The sequence below is a fragment of the Rattus rattus genome, chromosome 7, assembly GCF_011064425.1.
Source record: "Rattus rattus isolate New Zealand chromosome 7, Rrattus_CSIRO_v1, whole genome shotgun sequence".
NCBI lineage: Eukaryota > Metazoa > Chordata > Mammalia > Rodentia > Muridae > Rattus > Rattus rattus.
In genome coordinates this window covers 118,268,879-118,289,623 of record NC_046160.1, presented here as the reverse complement: position 1 = coordinate 118,289,623, position 20,745 = coordinate 118,268,879, and the positions used below count along the sequence as shown (strand labels likewise).

The 20,745-nt window shown below is 42.2% G+C and overlaps 2 pseudogenes; both read right to left on the bottom strand.

Moving 5' to 3' along the window:
• Positions 1-6,300: 6,300 nt before the first annotated feature.
• Positions 6,301-8,297, bottom strand: LOC116906193 (annotated as a pseudogene).
• Positions 8,298-9,528: 1,231 nt separating this feature from the next.
• Positions 9,529-10,772, bottom strand: LOC116906192 (annotated as a pseudogene).
• Positions 10,773-20,745: the final 9,973 nt, after the last annotated feature.

Here is a 20,745-nt window from a genome sequence, read left to right as displayed (position 1 = left end):
TTGGTCAAAACACCACATGAATGTCTCTTATCCCAGTTCCTGATAGAGTCTCTCTGTTCTCCTCTGAAATGTCTCTCAGCCATTGTCTGTTTCTCAGCATTCTTTTCTTCCAACCTCCCAACATAATGATCACAAAGCTCTGTTCCCCAGCATTCAAAGCTCAGTTCCCAGCATTCAAGGGTTTTTCCAATCCAGGGTTCCAAAGTCTTCGATAAGGCAGAGTTTATCTAAGTAACAACTCCATTCTCAATACCCAGTTGGGTCTTAGTTTTTGTTTTGTTTTTTTTCTCTTGTTTTGATAAAAAAGAATACTCTAACAAAAACAGCTTAACAGGAAAGGCTTTATTTTAGTAAACAGTTCAATGTCTTATGGTGAGGAGGTTAAGGCAGCAGGAACTTGAAGCAGCTTGTAACATTGTATCCACCCACGCAGACAGAGAAGGGGAAATGCATGCATGGACGCTACTTATATCCAGGCTCGCAGGCAGAGAACAGCTCTGCTTAAGGTGGAACTTGGACAGGTGTTCCTCACCTCAGTTGATGTTATCAAGATAATCTCCCATAGGCATGCCCAGAGACAGTTTTCCCAGATGATTGTAAATTCTGTCAGACTGACAATTAATACTAACATCACAACTGCTATACATTTTCTCCTTCCTCCAGCCCCTCCCTGGCCTCCATAACTGCCAGTCTATTTTTGTTATTATGGATGGAGCAACTCTAAATAGCTATTATATGACTTTTCCAGGCAAATCCGAGGCTAGCTTAAAAGTTAACCTTCTGCATGTCTGGTTCCTATTGTCAATCCTCCCTTAAGTAGGAAAGTTCCTTCCAGGCAATTAGCTTAGCCTACCTTCAATGTCACAGCTCCTATAGTAGTAGTTCCTCACAGTTCCTTTAGAATTCTATCTTATACATGCGTTTGGAGAAATTGCAATGTAGTCTCTTGTCCATCATGTCTTTTCATGGCTCCCCATACTCAACAGTAGATCACATTCATCAAGACAGTTACAGTGTTTGCTCATGCAGTTACAGTGTTTGCTCATGTGGCTGCGGTATTTTTGCTCATGAAGCTGAAGTGTTTGCTTATGCAGCTGCAGGGGCAGTGAGCTATGGATATAGTGTTTGCTCATGCAGTTACAATGTTTGCTTATGCAGTTGTAGTGTTTGCTCATGTGACTGCAGTGTTTGCTCACATGCAATAGATAAGCAAAAGGATAAACTGCCACATAAATGGTGGTAGTCTGAGGCCCCCAAAACTGTGTTCAGAGAGACATGTATAGCAAAATTGTGGAGGGACCTATCAAGTTCAGGAGAGCGGGGAGGAAGGATGAATTTGTGTTTGGAATAATCTTAGAAGTCAGTGTAGTCTGAAGGAGATTTGGAAATGCCAGCAGACAGTCCTCTAGCCCAGTGGTTCTCAACCTCCCTCATGCTGCAACCCTTTAATACAGTTCCTCATGTTCTGCTGACCCCAGACATAAGTTATTTTTATTGTTACTATATTTTTTGCTACTGTTATGAATTATAATGTAAATATTTTTGGTGATAGAGGTTTGCCAAAGGTGTCATGATCCACAAGTTGAGAACTGATGCTCTAGCCAATCACCAGATGAAAGATGCCCAGGTTCCTTAGGACTAAGCCTCCCTTGTTACCCCAGTCAAACAAAAGAGATATGATGACTATATCCTTTTTTGGTGTCACCACAAGGATCCAAAGGTCATTGTTTCATTGAAAATTATGGCCCAATGGAGTACAGTTTTTATATACACAGACACACACAGATATGTACAGACACACATACAGAGATACACACACATACACACACAGACTCAAAGACACATGCACATGTATATGCACGTATGCATGCACACACATAGGCAGCAAAGAGGCTGGGGTCTCAATATCCCCTGAACATGTCCAGTGACTTCCTTTCTTCTATTCGGTCCCACTGCCTAAGGGTCACCACCTCTATCATATTACTATATCACAGTCTGTTAATATGGTGGCCTGTGAGGGACTGGATCCAAACCACAGGACTGGTTACATCTGTAATTTTTACACATTGTAACATTGCCACTGTTGCCACTTTGTCTTCATAGAACATCATTTATGTTGAACAAAATTCTCATAATAAGATGGTTTATTGCAACAATATTCTAGGCTTCTGTTTCTTCCTGTGTTCCTTTGGATTCCTAAAGCTGCAAAGTGTATCCTTTTGCTTGCCGATCACTTGTGTATCTCTTTTGGTATATAGATGACCTAACTTTGCTCATTTTGTATCAAATTATTTGAGTTTCAAAATCTGCATTGGGTGTCCATGTTTGCCTTTTACTTCGCTTATTTTTCCTGTCTTTTTCAAGACAACATACACACATAGTTAACAAATGATAAGTCACAGCCAGAAGTGTGCTCCCACTGAAGTGTCCATCACTTGCTTGTTTCTTCCCTAGCCCTGGGGAAGAGGGAGGAACTGAGTACTCACATGGTCATGCACTTTGGTCAGATTTACAGAGCATGGCAAGCTGATGGCAATTTGCTGTGACAATGCAGACCTGCCACTTGCATTTTCCTCCATGTGGTTTGCAATGGCTTCTGGGAATGTGGGATATGGCTAAGGAGATGCTGAATTGTGACATGTTTAGTTTGGCTTAGCGGACACTGTGATTTTGATATATTTTTCTCCTCCTAAATGCGTGCTGAAATTTAAGTCTCATAGATACTGTGGCTGGATTCTGTCATTATGAATCAGCTAATCCATGAATGTGATCAACATATTAATAGATTGATGCAGTAATGGGATGCATCGAGAATGGTCCTGTTACAAAGCCAGGTCTTTGGCATGATGTCTCTCATGATGTGATGCCCTTTGCCACTTTGGAGTTCTGCCAGCAATGAATCTATCACCAGACATGGTTCTTCAGCTTTGAAACAGACTGTGAATTACCACCACACACTGTGCAGTTTGTGCAGTTAGCAACAGAAACTCAGCTAGGCACAGGTAGGCGTGCTGTAGTCAGTTCCACATCAGGGTTTGCTGTTGGCCATCTCAGGTGCCAATCAGAAATAATATCTCTCACTATGCTGTCACTAGCACAGTGACATAAAACTAGAACTAGAGTTCATGTTGCAATAGAAATGTGTTTTATTCTTACAGCCAGGGGAGTATGCAGACAACAGAAAAGAGACAAGGTTTGATATCAATAGAGTCAGACACTATTCTATGGAAAACTTTTTCAATGAGCATCTACATAAAAGATGACAGAAGATAAAGCTGTCAGCCATGTCTGGCTAAAATGGCAGCACTCCCAAGTCATCACAAGCCCCAGCTTTAATGAACAATGCAGACTAGAAGAACACAGCAGACACACTGGTTTATGAGCATCTTTGATCAAGGAATATTTAAGAACATTGCATCAAAATTTTTTAATTCTTTTTTTTAAAGATTTATTTATTTATTATACAGTACACTGTAGCTGTCTTCAGACACACCAGAAGAGGGCATCAGATTTCATTACAGATGGTTGTGAGCCACCATGTGGTTGCTGAGATTTGAACTCAGGACCTCTGGAAGAGCAGTCAGTGCTCTTAATCACTGAGCCATCTCTCCAGCCCAAAATTTTCGAATTCTTTAAAATGTTGTGGTTTACATATTAAAGAGAACACAACACCCCCAAATTATGTCATAGATTATAGTAATTAAATACATTTTCATATAAACTTGTGAAGCTTAAATACATTTTATTTGTGTGTGCACGCACGCGCACCTGCATGAGTTTTTGTGCACCATTTGCATGCAGGTGCCGTCAGAGGCAATAAGTTGGTGTATAATTCCCTGGATCTGGAGACAGTTGTGAGCCACCCAATGTGGGTGCTGGGAACCAAAATTGGTTTCTCTCGCTACAACAGTAAACACTCTTAACTGCTGAGCTGTGTCTCCAGGCCTTTAAATAAACTTCAAACTGCCAGTACTATGAAAATCAATTTCAGTCACCCATGCTAAAGAAAGACTGAATTATCTTTTGTTCCAACTAAAAGAAGTAGTGCTAAAATTATGAATTTAAAACACCATAAAATCCACTATGGAACTGGTTGCACCACACAGTTAATTAATAATAAAAATATTGTGATTTCTCCCTTTAATTTCATGATGCCATTGTATTCACAGTCTTTTTACATTTTTTTAAGTTTTGTAGTAATTTTTCACTCTAAATGTTCATCTTATTTTTTTTATAAATGTATATTAATTTGTTTAAAGAAGATTCCCTTCCACCATATGTACAAGTTTCAAGGGCCATGCCTCTGAAAATGCTTTTATTTTATTTTTAATTTTAAAATTTTTAATATTTTATTTGTATGTGCATGCTTGGGTGTATGGTGCGCACTACATTCATGCAGATATACACAGAGGCCAGTAAAGGGCAATAGATTCTGCTAGACTGGAGTTTTAAGAGTTGTAAGCTGCAGTGTGAATGCTGGGAACTGCACCTGAATCCTCTACCAGAACAGCAAGTGTTCTTAACCACTGAGCCATCTCTCTAGCCCTCCTAGAAATACTTTCAAAAGATTATAAAGACGACAGTACATTTCCTGTACTGTTTTCCCATTCTTCCTACTCCTCGAATCAACTGAATTTGCTTTTCCAGCTGTGATTTTATTGGCAATTATAGGCTCCCTAAATAACATGCTTACATTGCTACTTCTTGATTTATTCAATTTTAGCCATCATCTACAAGCTTCTTCCTTGGCAGAGAAAAATGTAACTACGGTTCACCATCTCAGTATGCTTTTATCATTATTTTTAGTCAAGAAAATAATCTGTATTCATCTGTTACTACTAAGAGCATCCATGTTGCAGAAGCAGGATTTAGACCAGAATCATGGTTTCTTTGTAGCACAGGTTTGTGATTTACTGAAGCTTGTCTCCTTCCTAGAGAAGATACGCTAACATCTGTTCTCCCCAAATGATCTGTCTGTCTCTTAGAGTTTAAACCTCTCCCTCTTCAGTGCTCCTAGTTCTTTTCCTAAATTACTATGTCTGGCACATTTAATATATAAGAAATGAAGACTACATGTATAAGAGAATGATCTTAATTTTTAGTTATATGAAATTATTTATTTTGTTTAAAAGTTATTTTTCAGTTGTACTTTGGAACAATTACTCCACTCTCTTTTTTCTATTTGTGCTAGTTTTAATGTGTAGTTAATACATGGTATTTAGGTGTGTTTCACAATATTTTTATCCTTTTATTTTAATCACTGCAAAATAAGAGCAACTTAAGTTTCAGTTGGTATTAAATGCATTTCCATATCTCATGGCCTTCAAAAGGTTTCATATTGTAAATATGTATATTTAAATACAAAAGAAATTGTCTGTGGAGACATCTTTCTACTGCCCCTTTCTGAGCCACAGGCTGTGAATAAAATCCTACTGGTTATGAAGACCAAATGAAGTTTAGACTCAGACCCAGAACTCTGCTTTTAGAATTTGCATTTTTTTTTTTTTTTAGTATTACAGAGCAGTTTCTTAAAAACAAAGGAATCTCATGAGCCAGAAGAATTTCCTATTTCCTTAGAGATGACCATTTTTATCTTGTTACATTAGGAATGCCAGCTGGATAGGACTCCTAAACAGGAAGAGAGGAGGAGAAGCCAGTTCCGTTGTTCACCGAGAACCTAAACATGCTCTTTCAGTGCTGTTTAACCTACTGAATGTGTCTTTACAAGACTGCCTGTCTTTCTTGTTCTTTCTCATCCTCTAGTGGTATTGCGTACTCATATCTGGATAGCTGCTGGCTACACGAGCTGTGGTAACTGGATATAATTACATCCCTCTCTATCTGTGGTGCATGCAACTACTCCCTAAGCCTTCATCTCCTTGACAGAGAATGGAAATGAAGGGGACAGTGGGCCGGCAGCTAAGGCGGAGCCTCATGGTACCAAAGCTATTTGTTAACTCTGACATTGAACAGGGAGAGTGAGATTTAGAGGGAAGATCTTCCATGAAAGAAGACCATGGCAAAACTTAATTTTTTAAAGTTAGGATGACTCAGGATTTCCAAGCACCTATTGGGAGCGTTCAGGCCGACTTATGTGTACCACCCAGGAAGCCAGTAGAGCCTCTGAAACTACACAGTGCTCTTCAGTGAACACTGTCCCCGATCAGCACACGCTCAGCTTCGACTTTCTAATTGTGTTTTGAAGCGAGTTTATGACCACTGACTACACACTTTCCTGTCCTGTCTCTTAGCCACTGTGCTTCAACATACTAGAGAGGAAAGGGGGCTGGTTGAAGTGATTCACTCATCCATCCACCAGCTCTGGACCAGTCCTAACAACCACATAGAAAACTTCTTCAGACTCCGGTCACTGTTAGTCACTAGTGCAGACAAAGGTGTACTCTGTGACACATTGTCCCTCTGAAAGGTTCAAAAAGGATTCTCAAGTTACCAGAAGGATCACTCTCATGATTTCATCTTTGTTTTCCTGCTCGAGTTGAAAGTTTAGCTCCTGTTCCTTGAACCTGGTTGCCTGTCAATTTCTTTTCTTTCTTTTTCAAAAATTTACTTTTCTCATTCAATTTACATTCCGATCTCGTTCCCCTTCCTCTCTTCCCAGTCTAGCCCTTACGAATGTCTACCCCTTACCCCCCTCCAAATCTACTCAGAGAAAGGGAAGCACCCCTCCTTGGGTCCCACTCCACTCTGGAATGTCTAGTTACAGTAGGACTAATGACATCCTCTCCCACTGAGGCCCAACCACGCAGTCTGATAAGAGGAGCCAATAGCAGGCAACCTAGTCAGACAACCTGTGCTCCAATTTTTAGGAGACTCACAGGAAGACCATGTTGTACTGTAGGCTTAGATTTTTCAAAACCTACTTTAATAAGGGTTCTTAAATGTTTTAACCTCCCTTCTAGCCCACCACCCACCAGAGACAGTTGATAGGGCAAAAGGGGATGTGGACCTGATTAGAAATACTTCTTTTGGGTATCTTCATTGTCAGGCTATCAGCAGCTCGATTCACACAAATCAGAAAGCAGCAGTAGCTAGATCCACTCACAAAACATATTCTTGAATCAGCTCGATCCAAAAGAAACCGCAAGGCTCTGTCAATTGGTCCAAGTCTGCAGATGTGGCAAGAAGCCACCAGAATAGCACGAGACGTTCTTTGTGCATTTCTCTCTATGAAGTCAGGACAAATGATGTTCATGAAGAAGGCAAGGTGAACCAATGCTACACCTTCATCAGGAGACCAGCAAGGAGTGGCAAGGTAAGCCAATGCCAGAGCATCACCCACTGTCTGTTGGGTTATATTTATACCCTTTCCAAACACCACGTGGTCCAGCAAAACATCACATGCCCCTTTTCCTAGGCTACTTCCAGAAAAACACCATAAGGTCTATTCTGAGCAAAACATCCTCCCACGTGCCTGCTTCAGCAAAAACATCCTCTCACAGAACAGTTTCCAGAAAAACATCACAGGACACCACTGAGTCTACAAAGAAACCAGAAATTTCCACTCCTCCGCACATCGGGTACAGAAGTGTTGGGGGTCTAGGTTCAGCCCCTGCGTGCTCTTTGGTTGTGGTTCGGTCTCTGTGACCCCACCCTGGCCCGGAGTTGACTCTGTAGGTCTTCTTGTGTCCCTGACTCCTCCAGCTTGCTCGATTCTATCCCCCACTCTTCCCCGAGACTCACTGAGCACCACCTGATGGTGACTGTGGGTCTGTGCATCCGTTTTCATCAGGTGCTGAATAAAGCCTCTCGGGAGCCATGGTTTCCTGAGATGCTTGTCAATTTCAATGGCTTCCCTCATTGCTGCTGCCTCTCCATGATCTGGCCAACTTGTGCCTGCACCTTCTTAGAGCGTTGCTCTTTTATACCTGGGCCATCTTTTTTTGCTAGCCATTAGCAATCTAAACTTTTGTTCTTGAGGGCTTGCTTATGATTGGTTCCAAGGCAGACGGGAGCTCATCCGACCCCAAGGACGCTCACAGTTCTTTGTTCTCTTGTTAGAATTCTTTGATTTGCTTGTTTTCTAGGTAGAGTTCCATAACTCGTGGGGACTGTGGCCGATGACTTTAAGTTCTTGGATGTCTTCCCAATGCTGCCTCCTCGCTTCTGCAGAGAGTGGAGAGCTGTGGTCTACTCATGAGAGATTCTGCTGCATGGTCTTGTTCTCTCTACCGCTCAGCTAGGGCTTTAGCGTTATTGAGTGCCTTTTCAATTGTGCAGATCCCTATATGAGCTCTCCAGGAAAAGGGGGAGGTTAGCTCAGCTCTGGGATAGCCCATCTACATGTTTGTAGATTGCTATCTGTAAGCAAGTGAAAGACAAGGCTAGAGCCCATGATTGATTGGACAGTAGAAAAGGAGAGTGGGCAGAGAGTTTTGAGAGGTGGGTAAGATAGGAGAGAGAAGAGAAGGACAACCCTGATCCGTGTGGCTTTAAATAGCCATAGGTAGCTATGAATATCATATAAGGGATGGATTATTACAGGAAAATTTGCCCAATCTAAGTGGACAGCTTATATCACCATCCATTGGCTCTGAGTTTTTTGTTTGGGCGTTTTGTGGGGTGAGAATTTACTGATATAAATCCGACTGATAAGTTACAAGCCTCTAGAGTTTGGATTTTACCGGGTTATAGGGATTTCTGACAAGTGGGAGATGGGCAATCGTTGCTTGGGGCTAGCCATGGAGGCTACAAGACCACTGTGGCCAGAGAGTAACCAGTGCTAGCATGGGATGGTGCATCCTTTTTTGTTATTTAATGTCACACATGTTATTCTATACACTCAGCTTCAGTCCCCCTCAACAGTCAGAGACAGCCATGAGGACCCATGAAATCCAGGTGCTCAAGGTACTCCCATTCCCCTACTCCCCTCCTCAGCCAGTAGCCTGCTGCCTTCATTCATGCCCTAGACCTGGGCCTGATGAGAACCAGACCGTCAAGTCTCATCTCTGATTTCTTTCATGTTCCTGCTAGCCGCTGAGAGAATCGGTATGTTCAGGGACCCATGATAATACATTCTTCCTGAAAAGCTTTAGAATCTTTTTACACCTTGTGTTCTGAAGTTCTGTAATGATTTGAAGTTAGTAGAGCCCTTTTAAATTATTTTTGTTCTTACCTATATGTGTCTGCGTGTGTGTGAGTAGGGCCGCACATAAGTGCAGTGCCTACTGAGGCCAGAAGAGGGCACTGATCCTCAAGAGATGGAGTTAGAGGCAGCTGCGAGCTGCCCCACATGGGCACTGGGAAGTGATGAGGATTGTCTGAAAGAGCAGCAAAGGCACTTCCCTGCTGAGCTGTCTCTCCAGCCTAGTGTTAAGAGATTCTCAGAGTCTGAAGATTTGTGTTAATGAATTCTAGATTGCTGTCTATTCCTGCACGCATCTACCATTTCTCCTTCATATCACTTGCTTGTCTATATCACTCATCTTTGTTTTATTTTTTCTGATTTGTTGCTGCTGCTGCTGCTGCTGTTTTACACAAAAAAGGCTTTATTTGCAGGAGAGCAGGAATTTAATCAAACAAGCCAAATCCCATATCTTCCGTCTGACTCCTTAAACTCCTCCTCCTCCTTTTTTTTTTTTTTTTTTCTCCTGCAAGGGGGTCTAGCAGCAGGAGCTGCAGAGCCAGGGTCAGCAGAAACAGCCACAGCCCCACCAGCAGGCACAATGGCTGGCTTGCCAACACCCCGAACAATGGCATCCTCAGTGTTTTTTCATTCAGCTCACTGATGACCTTGTTGAGCCGGTCATCGTCTGCCTCGATGCCCACGCTGTCTAGTATTTCCTTGAGGGTGCTGGGAGAGGAGCTGCCCCCAAGGACGGCTAGCAGATAAGAGTCAACACAGCTGTGTCAGCTGTGGTGGACAGACGGCGGTGGGTTTGGGGGATGGGGAGAAGCCTTTCTGCTTCTTTATTCTGAATTTCCTAAGGTCAAATATCGAAACTCTACACATTTCTTCATGTCTCGTCTCTTTCTCTTTTGCTCAACCGTTTAGGGAATTTCTTGAGCCTTTCACTGAACATTTTATTTGAGCTGTTATAATCTTAGCTTCAAAGAACTTTACTTCTATTCATGTTTTTTCTACATAACACCCTACTCTTAAATATGAGTGTGCTACTGGGTTCAAGGAAGGGGGCCCAATTTTCCATGAGGCACTAGGCTGGGACTCGGCATCAGCTAAACGTTGTTAAAGTCATTGTTCCTGCTAACGTAAGTTCTTTGTTTCTTGGTGTACTTTGTTTTCTTGTTTATTTTTATTTTCACGGTTTGCCTGCATGTGTGTTGAGTGCCTGGTATCTGTGCCTGACTTTTGTATAAGGAAGCAAGGTAGAAAACAAAATGTAATGTTATGTCAAGTAAGTGACTTGCTTGCCTTTCTCTGCCCACCCACCCACCCACTGTACCCTTTGGTTCTGTGGTACACACTGATCACTCTCTGTCAACCTGAGTTGTACACTGTGGACATGTGTTACACTGTTCCTGAGGAAACATGAACAAATATTTACTCAGCCCACTTCAGAGCAAACGACAGACCACGTGAGGCCTGAGTAAGTGAGACTGACCAAGGTTACTTACGGGAGCAAAAATGACTCAAAGTTAGCTGCACCACCACCAAAGCCTCCCAGCATGGGTGATGGCATCACCAAAGCCTCTTCAGCATGGGTGATGCCTAACAAAATCTTGTAACCCAGAGGACACTGTACAACGTGCAGGCTGTCCAACAGGTTGGAAAGTGTCTTTCCGGACAGCTCCATTGGCTGAGCTTCTGCTAGGCAGCTTGGCTGCTCTGTGTCTCTTCCACGTATCTCTTCTGTCTCTTTTAGGAAGCTTGTCTGATTAAGTCTTTCCTGGGCAGCAACACTGGACTTCCGGTGTCTCCCAGCAGGCTTTATTGTTTTTTTTATACTTGAGGAGGGAAAGGCCTAGAGAATCTGGTCAGTTTCGGGAACTTCTGGGGTTTAAGCAGCGTCCCTGTAGGATGCAAAGTTTTACCTCCTTTTAGAACAACCTGGGTCTTAGTAAATTCGCTCAAAAATGGAAGGCTTTATCTTATAGGGCGTTACTACAAAATATGGAATCATTACACCCAGGAATAGGTGAGAAAATACCAACCAAGCAGTTTCAAAAAAGAAGTGGAACCATGAGTGTTATCATTACCACAACCACTGTTGTCTCTGTTGATGACCTCTCCCTCCGCCTCCCCTCCCCCTCCCCTCCCTCCTCCTCTCTGCTCCTCCTCCTCGCCTTGATTTTCTGTTTGATTGACCCCATTTCCTTACGAGAATGGAATGCTCGATTTCGTGGGTTTTTTTGTTTTGTTTTGTTTTTTGTTTTGCCTTCACAGGCTCCAATTTTCCTATGACTTGAAAACTTAATTCTTCTTTATGTTAAAAACAAAGTTCCCTGACCTTTGATGATTGTTGTAGGGGGGAAGTAAGTTCAGGGGGCAAAGCAGAAGGGAGATAGGAAGGAGGCATGGGAGCCAAAAAGTTCCTTTGCTTCAAAAACAATCAATCAATCAAACAAACAAAAGACTCTGAATCTAACATAATTACATTCAATTTCCTTGGTCAGCTCCTATTGCTCCCAGGCAGGCTAGCAAGACCATTGTGACATCTCTAGCAAGCCAACTTCTCCTGTGTGCAGGACAGCTGGTTTCTGCTTCATGTAATATACAGACACGATTTGCCTTGAAGTGACATCAGCAAAGCTCACATCCCATGAGTTGGGTTTAGGATTTGTGGCTATTGGCTTCATTCCATAGTCTTAAGGGTAGGCCTTCAGTGTTACATTGTTACAGATTTCTTGGTGCTGGTCTACACATAGCAAGGGCTAAAGCTTGTGAGGACAAAAATGCTTTAAAAAAATCCAGACAGACAAGTTGGCCAGAACTGAAAGCTGTTCAGATTTTCAGATTCGATTAACTGGGATACATTTCCTCACAATCAAGTCTAGAGGATATGTCGATTTTAGAAAAGAGAAACAGGCTGCAGGGTTGGGGTGGGGCTGAGGAGTTGGGGTGTTGTTTTTCTTCTGCATCAGGTGGCTGGGCTGGAGCTCACTGCAGACTAAGCTGACCTGGAACTGGTGGTAATCCTACTGCCCTTCTCTCCTGAGTGCTGGGGGTCACAGCATGGGCTGCACCAGGTTTAAGACACTTGAAAATAGTGTGGAACACTTGGGATAAGAAGTAACAGTGGGGAGATGCTAGAGGCTCGGTGGTGAGCATGCTGGGATGGGGAGAAACTCGACCTCTTTCCCATTCATTTTAAATTGGTGTTTGAGTTCCTTGGGTCATTGTAATCTAGGTAGGTGGAGGTGGGACGACCAGGAGTTCAAGGTTATGCTCAGCTATATAGCAGGTTCCAGGCTGGCATGGACTACATGAGACCCTGGGATTATTGTTTCTTAAAAGCAAACCTTGATTAATCGGCCTGCCTCCCTGCCTGCCTGCCTGCCTGCCTGCCTGCCTGCCTGCCTGCCTTCCCTTCCTTCCTTCCTTCCTTCCTTCCTTCCTTCCTTCCTTCCTTCCTTCCTTCCTTTCCTTCCTTCCTTTCCTTCCTTCCTTCCTTCTTTCTTTCCTTCTTTCTTTCCTTCCTTCCTTCCTTCCTTCCTTCCTTCCTTCCTTCCTTTCCATCCATCCATCCACCCACCCACCCACCTACCTATTATTTTTGCCTGCATAAAGGCATAATGGTGACAGAAAACAGATCAGCAGAAGATAGATTTGAGTTCCTCTAGCTTGGCTGTCTAGTTCTGCCTTCTACAAATTTCTTCAACCCTGAAGTTAGAGTTTTCTCATCCTAAAGAAAGAACAGATTATATACAACCCATACCCTAGAACTCTGAGTGAAACAGTATTTAAGCAAGTTCTATATCCTGGCTACTGTTTAATGTGTGAAAACCTGCTACCATTAATGCTACATTACAAACCGTAGAACATTCTAGCTTTCTCAAAAACCAATCATGTCCATTAGACGAGGGGGAGTAGAGAGATGAGGGAAATATTGGTTTAAAAAAACAAAACAAAACAAAACAAAAAAAAATCCGAAATTTTAGTTTAAGCAGGAGAAATAAGTTCAAAGATAAACTTAATAATCAACTACAGTATATACTATACGTTTGAAATCTACTGAGATTTTAAGTTTTGCTTCCCGTATATGATGACTAAGTTAATGCATATGTTAAATAGCTTCATTCAGCCATGGCACAATGTATAGAGTTGTCAGAGAATGTACACAATGTTCACACACACACACTACACACATCCACCCCATCCCCCAACACACACACACACACACACACACACACACACACACACACTTTAATTGGCTGGGCAGCCAATTAAATTCCACAGCTTCATTTATCATATTTTATTGATGATAAAATGAAGCTGAGTGAATTTAAGGTCACCTGCTTTGTGAGTTGTTTTAACTTGGTCCACAGTCACAGAGATTCTGATGTTTGATGGAGAATCATGCATGACCAGATAGTGGCTGAAGCCCAGATTCCCAAGCTTCACTCCCGGAGATTTGATTCAGTAGGACTCAGGAGGGGGCAAGGATTCTAATTTCTTGTCAGAGCTCTAGGGACAATGAGGCTGCTGCTCGTCTTGGGACCACACTTGGGAATGTTGGCGCCTGCGCCGCCAGTGTGTGAATATCGGGCGTAGGTCTGCGGGATTGAAAGAAAACAATGTACATGGGTCACCCATGTTCAGCGAGTGCCACCAAGGCTTTACTGAGATCTCCTTATATACCAGAGGCAAAAGCTGTGGGGAAACAACAAGGCAGGTGAAAATCCCTAACCAGGAAAACAGGAAAAGTCTGTGTGGTGGAAAGTCCCGGGCCCAATCAGGGGCATTAAACAACTTCTTAAACAACAACAAGCTGGAAGGCTCCGTGGGGAGGAAGGGTGTCATGGAAAATCCCAGCCCCAAATCAGGGGCTAAGAGCAGCTCCCAAGGGTGTAAATTTCTTGCTATCACAGGCTAAAAGGCTCAGTGAGGGGGAGGGGAACACCAAGGTAGGGCCCAACAGGGAAAGGTCTGAGCTCGGCCAAAGCAATTGTTCTCACCACACCTGCTAACCAGAGGCCTGTGGACTGTCTGAGATCAGTGACTCAGCCTTACCCCTGGCAGTAACACGTTTTTAGTGCCACTGTTGTACCTTCAGCGCCTACCCTTCTTTTATTTCTACAGTTGTGACAGCTGTGAAAATTTACCAAGTTCCTATAGTACAACATTTTACATTTTACATGTAAAGTATTAACACTTTCATGCTTAGTCGGGAAAGTTTTAAATTTTTGTAATAAATGTTGGAGCTTAGGAGGTGACCAGTCCAAAGAATTTAAATTGTTATCATGCATTTGTTTTACAATTTAGCTTTTCAGCATTAGTACCGGTGGTGTTTGCTTTATATAAAAAAAAAAAAAGATTAAATTTAAACAAATTCATCTCTGGACGTGAATTAAAAAAAAAAAGATACCAACGTTAGTGAGAAGGACGTGCACATCTAGAACGTAACTGAGTATTGCCTGTTATAAAGATAGTAGAATTTACATGATAAAGGCTACACTTTAACTTCATTTGCTCTAACTCTGAAAATCCTGTGATATAAAGGAAGCTTGCTTTGAGGGAGAATCCTGTAATCCTAAGTGGCTTCATCGTGAAGACACAACGGTCTCCATCAAGGGGTCGCAAGGGATTTCAGAAATTGCAGAAGTGAGGCTTTGGTGGGCAGATCTTTGTAGGAAACACTATAATACGTACAGAGATCGGAATATAGTTTCTCAACTGTACGAACAAGCATCCTGAAATACTTTTAGAAAAGATAAAGTCGGTCTACCCTGAGGGCTTCCTAACATTCAAAGGTATCATAGCAATGGATGAGTATAGTTTTGTGATCATGATTTGAAGATACTTTTTTTTCCAGTGCCAACAACAACAACAGAAGCCCCTGAGAAAAAATACTACCCCAGAAAAGGAGGGTTGATGTCGTCGTTGTTATTGTTTCTCATGTCAAAGCAAGCCTAAAAATCCTTTGAGCATAAAATAATTACAGGTCGGTCAAAATTATTCTATTATTGGCATAAAAGAAGGCTAATGAAAGAATAAATATTTTTAAACTATCCCCCACTGTCCCTGCTGTGTGGGCCAGTGCACCTCACAAAAGAATAACATCACATATTATGGGGAAGTAGTCTAGCTATAGACCATCCGGCCTCGATAAGGCCTGGCCGAACATAAGCCATCTGGCCTCATTAAGGCCTGACTTACCAGTCCTGAGTTGGGGTCAGCTCGCCCCAGAGGCAGGGTGGCCTGGAGTTGGACTGAGCCCAAGCTAGATCATGTGCGCCAATGTAAACAAACAGTGAAATTGCTTTGCTTTGTGTGACTATTGCCAACTGCCTATGCAATTTTCCCTATAAATACCTTCCCCTAATTGGGCTTGGGGTCGACTCCTCTGTCTCCTGTGTGAGATACGTGTCGTGCCCAGAGCTCTGGTTTCTCAAATACACCTCTTGTTCATTACATCAAGACCGGTTTCTCATGAGTTCTTGGGGGTGGGGGTTGCGTCATCTTGAGATTTGAGTGGGGGTCTTCCCCACCCCGCTGGTCTTTCACTATGAAGCAATTTTTGGTGGGGGGTTGTCTGGAAATGTTAGAATTTGGAAGACTGGAAGTTCTCTTCTCTCCTTCTAAACCATAGAATTACTACTAAATACCTGTGCTACTAGCTATATGGAGAAATACAGATTTCCTATTTTATGATCCAAGATATTCTTCTCTGGCTTATGGAAGGCTGTGAGTCAGGGCTAGCAAATGGTGACAGCAATAATGGCTGATGCATTGGGGTTCCCAGAGATGAACTGGGAGGGGGGTCACTTACGTATACTATCCTGTTGTCTGAGAATAGTGATACTTTGACTTCGTCCTTCCTAATTTGTGTCCCCTTAGTCTCCCTTAGCTGTCTTATTGCTCTAGCCAGAACTATAAGTGCTATACTGAAGAGATAAGGAGAGACTGAACAGCCTTCTCTTGTCCCCAATTTCAGTGGAATTTAAGTTTCTCTCCATTTAGTCTGATGTTGGCTATCGGCTTGCTGAATATTGCTTTTATTGTGTTTAGGTATGGACATTGTATCCCTGATCTCTCCGTGACCTTTAACATGAAGGGGCGTTGGGTTCTGTCAAATGTTCTTCAGCATCTAACGAGATGATCATGGTTTTTTTTTTTTTTTTCTTTCAGTTTGTTTATATGGTGTTTATATGTTTATTAATATTTTCATATAGCATACCACCTTGGCATCCTTGGGATGAAGCTTACTTGATCACTGTGGATGATATCTTTGATGTGTTCTTGGATTTGGTTCGCAAGTATTTTATTGAGTATTTTTGCATCCCTGTTCATTGTGGGACAGTGAAAGGCACCCTGGTTCCCAGTTGAGGAGGCTTGAACCCCAGAGACCCTGAAGGGATGGTAGGTGTTTCACCTGACTCCCAGGAAACAAGGCCGGTCACTAGCCCCAGTCCTCCATAGATTTGTGACCATCAGTCATGTAAGGGCAATGCCCCAAGCCTCTTCACAGGTAGAGGACATTATCGCAGGTCATATAGGCTCAAGACAGATCTCCATTATAATGAGGTACCTATAGGCTTGAAGGCTTAGCCAATGAATTTCCCTTCCCAGACATTCCTCCCTGCAAAAGGTATTTAATCTCAGACCTACTCTGAGAAGTGGGGTACGGTTTTACTCATTCACTTTCTGCCATGGTAATAAACTCCTTAAAACTACAGACTGTCTCTTTTCACCAGGGATCCACCATGGGGAGTCACAGAGAAAGCTTTCAACTACAGAACCGCCATCTAATCTCCCAAAGAAAGCCTCCCTGTGCTCTCAGCGGTGGCCACCAAGCTCAAGCCTGTAGCCATCCAACCAAGGATTATCCCTGCAGGACCAGCTGGATCTCCTCCTCTTTCCCCTCAGGGCTCTGGGCTAGATCCTGCCCAGTGTGCCCCTACTCTTCAGTTCTTCTGCGGTATCCCAGCAGTGCCTAGATGCCCAAGAGCCTAAGAACCAGACGGCTCCGGCCTCCTTGAAGGCCTGGGGACCCCAGAGTCAGCTCTAGCTGTGGCCCATGCCCCAGACTGTGATTCCCCACCCCCAGAGCAGTGTCCTGGGGCTTCCCACAGTCTGACACTCGCCCAGCAGTGGCATGGGGTAAGCACAGTCCAACTTCCCACATCCTGCACCTCCCAAAGGGCCCTAGCCCTGTGGTGGAGCTGACGTGGGACCCAAACTAACCTACAGCTCATAAGGAAAATTGGTGTGGAATTCTTTCTTTGTTGAGTCTTTGATGATGGTATCAGGGTGATTGTAGCCTTATAGAATGAGTTTGGTAATGTTCCTTTTTTTTTTTTTTTTTTTTTTTTGTGGAATAGTTTGAGAAGTATTGTAATTAGCTCTTCTTTGAAAGTTTGGTAGAGTTCTATGCTAAAACCATATGGCCCGAGGGTTTTTTTTTCTTTTTCTTTTCTTTTTTTTTTTGGAAGACTTTTTATGACTTCTATTTCCTTAGGGGTTATAGTTCAGATAGTTTACCTGGTCTTGACTTTGCTTTGATAATTGGTCTGTGTCTAGAAAAGCATCCACTTTATTTAGATTTTCCAATTCTGTGGTGTATAGGCTAATGATTCTTTGAATTGTTTCCTCACTGTCTATTGTTATGTCTCCCCTTTCACGTCTGATTTTGTTGATTTAGGTACTGCCTCTCTGCCTTTTAGTCAGCTTTGTTAAGGGTTTGTCTATCTTGTTGACTTTTTTTTCAAGAATCAGCTATTGGTTTCTTTGTTTCTAGTTGATTAATTTTATCCTTGAGCTTGACTATTTCCTGCCATCTACTTCTCCTGGGTGTGCTTGCCTCTTTTGTTTCTAGGGCCTTCAGACACAGTCTTTTTTTTTTTTTTTTTTTAATTAATTTTTATTTATATGAGTACAGTGTAGCCGTCTTGAGATGCACCAGAAGAGGGCATCAGATCCCATTACAGATGGTTGTGAGCCACCATGTGGTTGCTGGGATTTGAACTCAGGACCTCTGGAAGAGCAGCCAGTGCTCTTAACCACTGAGCCATCTCTCCAGCCCCTCAGACACAGTCTTAATTTATTAGTATGACAACTCTACAATTTCTTTATGAGAGCACTTAGTGCTATGAACTTCCCTCTTAGCACTGTTTTCATAATGTCCCACATGTTTGGGTCTGTTGTGCCTTCATTTTCATTGAATTCTAGAAAATCTTTAATTTCTTTAACTCTTCCCTGACCCAGTGATCATTGAGTAGACAGTTGTTCAGTTTCCATGAATATGTAGGCTTTCTGTTGTTTCTATTATTGTTGAAGTCCAGTTTTTAATTTGTGTGATCTGATAATCTTTTTGTATCTGTAGAGGTTTGCTTGTTTTGTGACAGATTATACGCTCAGTTTTTGAGAAGGTCTACTCCAGCTGGTTTCTTGGGTTCATTTGCTAGGAAAATCTTTTTTTTTTATGGCCCTTTAGATGCTGAGATGCTGATATATATATATACATATATATATGTGTGTGTGTGTATATACACATATACATATACATATATACATATAAATATATATGAAATGCATATATACATATATATATGTATACATACACACACACACACAGCAGAATGATAGATTCTTTTAGCTTTTGTCTTTTTACTTGGGAATTGAATCCATTGATACTGACAGATATTAATAGCTAATTATTGTTAGTTCCTGTTTTGGTGTGTGTGTGTACGTACGTGTGTGTGTGTGTGTGTGTGTGTGTGTGTGTTTCTCTTCTATTGTTTTTAATGGTGTGAAATTATTTATTTCTTGTTATCTTGAGTGTAGTTAGCCTCATTGGGTTGGAATTTTATTTCTTTCTTTCTAGTATTCTCTGGGGGAGCTGGTACTGTTTAAATTTTGTTTTGTCTTAGAATATCTTGTTTTCTCTATTGTGATTGAAAGTTTATATGGGTATAGTAGTCTTGTCTGATGTCTGTGGTCTCTTAGGGTCTGCAAGAACTCTACCTACCCCTCGCTTTTAAAGTCTCAAACATGAAATCAGGTGTAATTCTGATACGCTTGCCTTTATATTGCTTGGACCTTGCTGCTTTTAAAATTCTTTCTTTATTCCATATATTTAATGTTTTGATTATTATGTGGTGAGAGGATTTTCTTTTCTGGTCCAATCTGTTTGGTGTTTTGTAGACTTCTTGTACATTTATAGGCATCTCTTTCATTAGGTTAGGGAAATTTTCTTCTATGATATTGTTGAAGATGTTTTCCAGGCCTTTAAGCTGGGAATCTCCTTCTCCTAGTCCTATTATTAGGTTTGATCTTTTCATAATGTCCCAGATTTCCCGGATGTTTTGTGTTATGAACTTTTTAGTTTTGCATTTTCTCTGATCAATATATTTATTTCTATTGTATCTTCTATACCTGAGATTCTCTCTTCCATCTCCTGTATTCTGTTGGTGATGCTTAACATCTGTATTTCTCATTCTCTTTTCTAGATTTTTTCCATCTCCAGGATTGCCTCGATTTGGGTTTTCTTGATTGCTTCTATTTCCCTTCAGGGGTTTTTCTATTTCAGGTTTTGGACAGATTTATTCATATTCTTCACCTGTCTGTTTATATTTTCCTGTATTTGTTTATGTTTATTTGCTTCCTCTTTTAATGCCTCTACCTGTTTGAATGTAAGAGATTTATTCATGTCCTCTTCAAAGGCCTCTATCATCTTTATTAGATTGGATGTGAGATCCTCTTCTTGTGCTTCAGTTTCATTAGGCAATCCAGGGTTTGTTGTACCAGGATATCTGGGCCTTGGTGGTGCCATATTGCTCTGGGTCTTATTGATTGTGTTCTTACCCTGTCCTTTAGGCATCTGTTTTTCCCTGGTGTTGGCTGGATGATTCTGTTGGCAGCAGAACTTCTTAGGAAGGAGTCTGTGTGTGGAAGCTGTGGGCCAGACAGTGGAAGTCAGGGTACCTGTCTCTGCAGACTGTGTCTCAGACAGACTCCACTGGCAAGGGATTGGTAGGGCAATGTTCCACGTTGGTAGTTCTTGGGGTCTCCTCAGGCTTCCATGGGGGTAGTAAGAGGCTCTTGGGGGGCTGCAAAGGTCCTCAGGACCTAAGAGCAGACTGGAGACAGATGATGGAGCTCAGGGGACCACATGCATCTCGCCTCTATAGACCATATCCCAGGCATACTGACTGGGATGGCAAGTGGATCAGACTGGGATGGAATTGGTGGGCAGGATTCCAAGCTGGTTAAGTTTGGTGCCTCAGAAGGTTTCCATGGGACAGCAAGATGCTCTTGGGGTCTCATAAGGCTTCATCCCTTAGGTGATGTTCCTGGAGCTCTGGAGAGCCCTGTATGACTTCTTCTTTTGGAGAGGTAGACATTTACAAGATAGGGCATTAATCATAGATGAAAGTAAGCATTCCACCCAAGTTTTGTTTGGTGAACAAATGAGTTTATTTGGTTTACTTCAAAGAACATGGATAATTGCAAAGCCGCCATACCACCAAGAAGGCTCACCTTGCTTGGATGATGATGTCACCATAGCTGCACATGGAGCTAGACGTCATCCTTCAGTGAACCTACCAAGCCCATAAGACCGTATGCAACTTGAAAAGAATTACACACAGTTGTGTGTGTTGATGTCT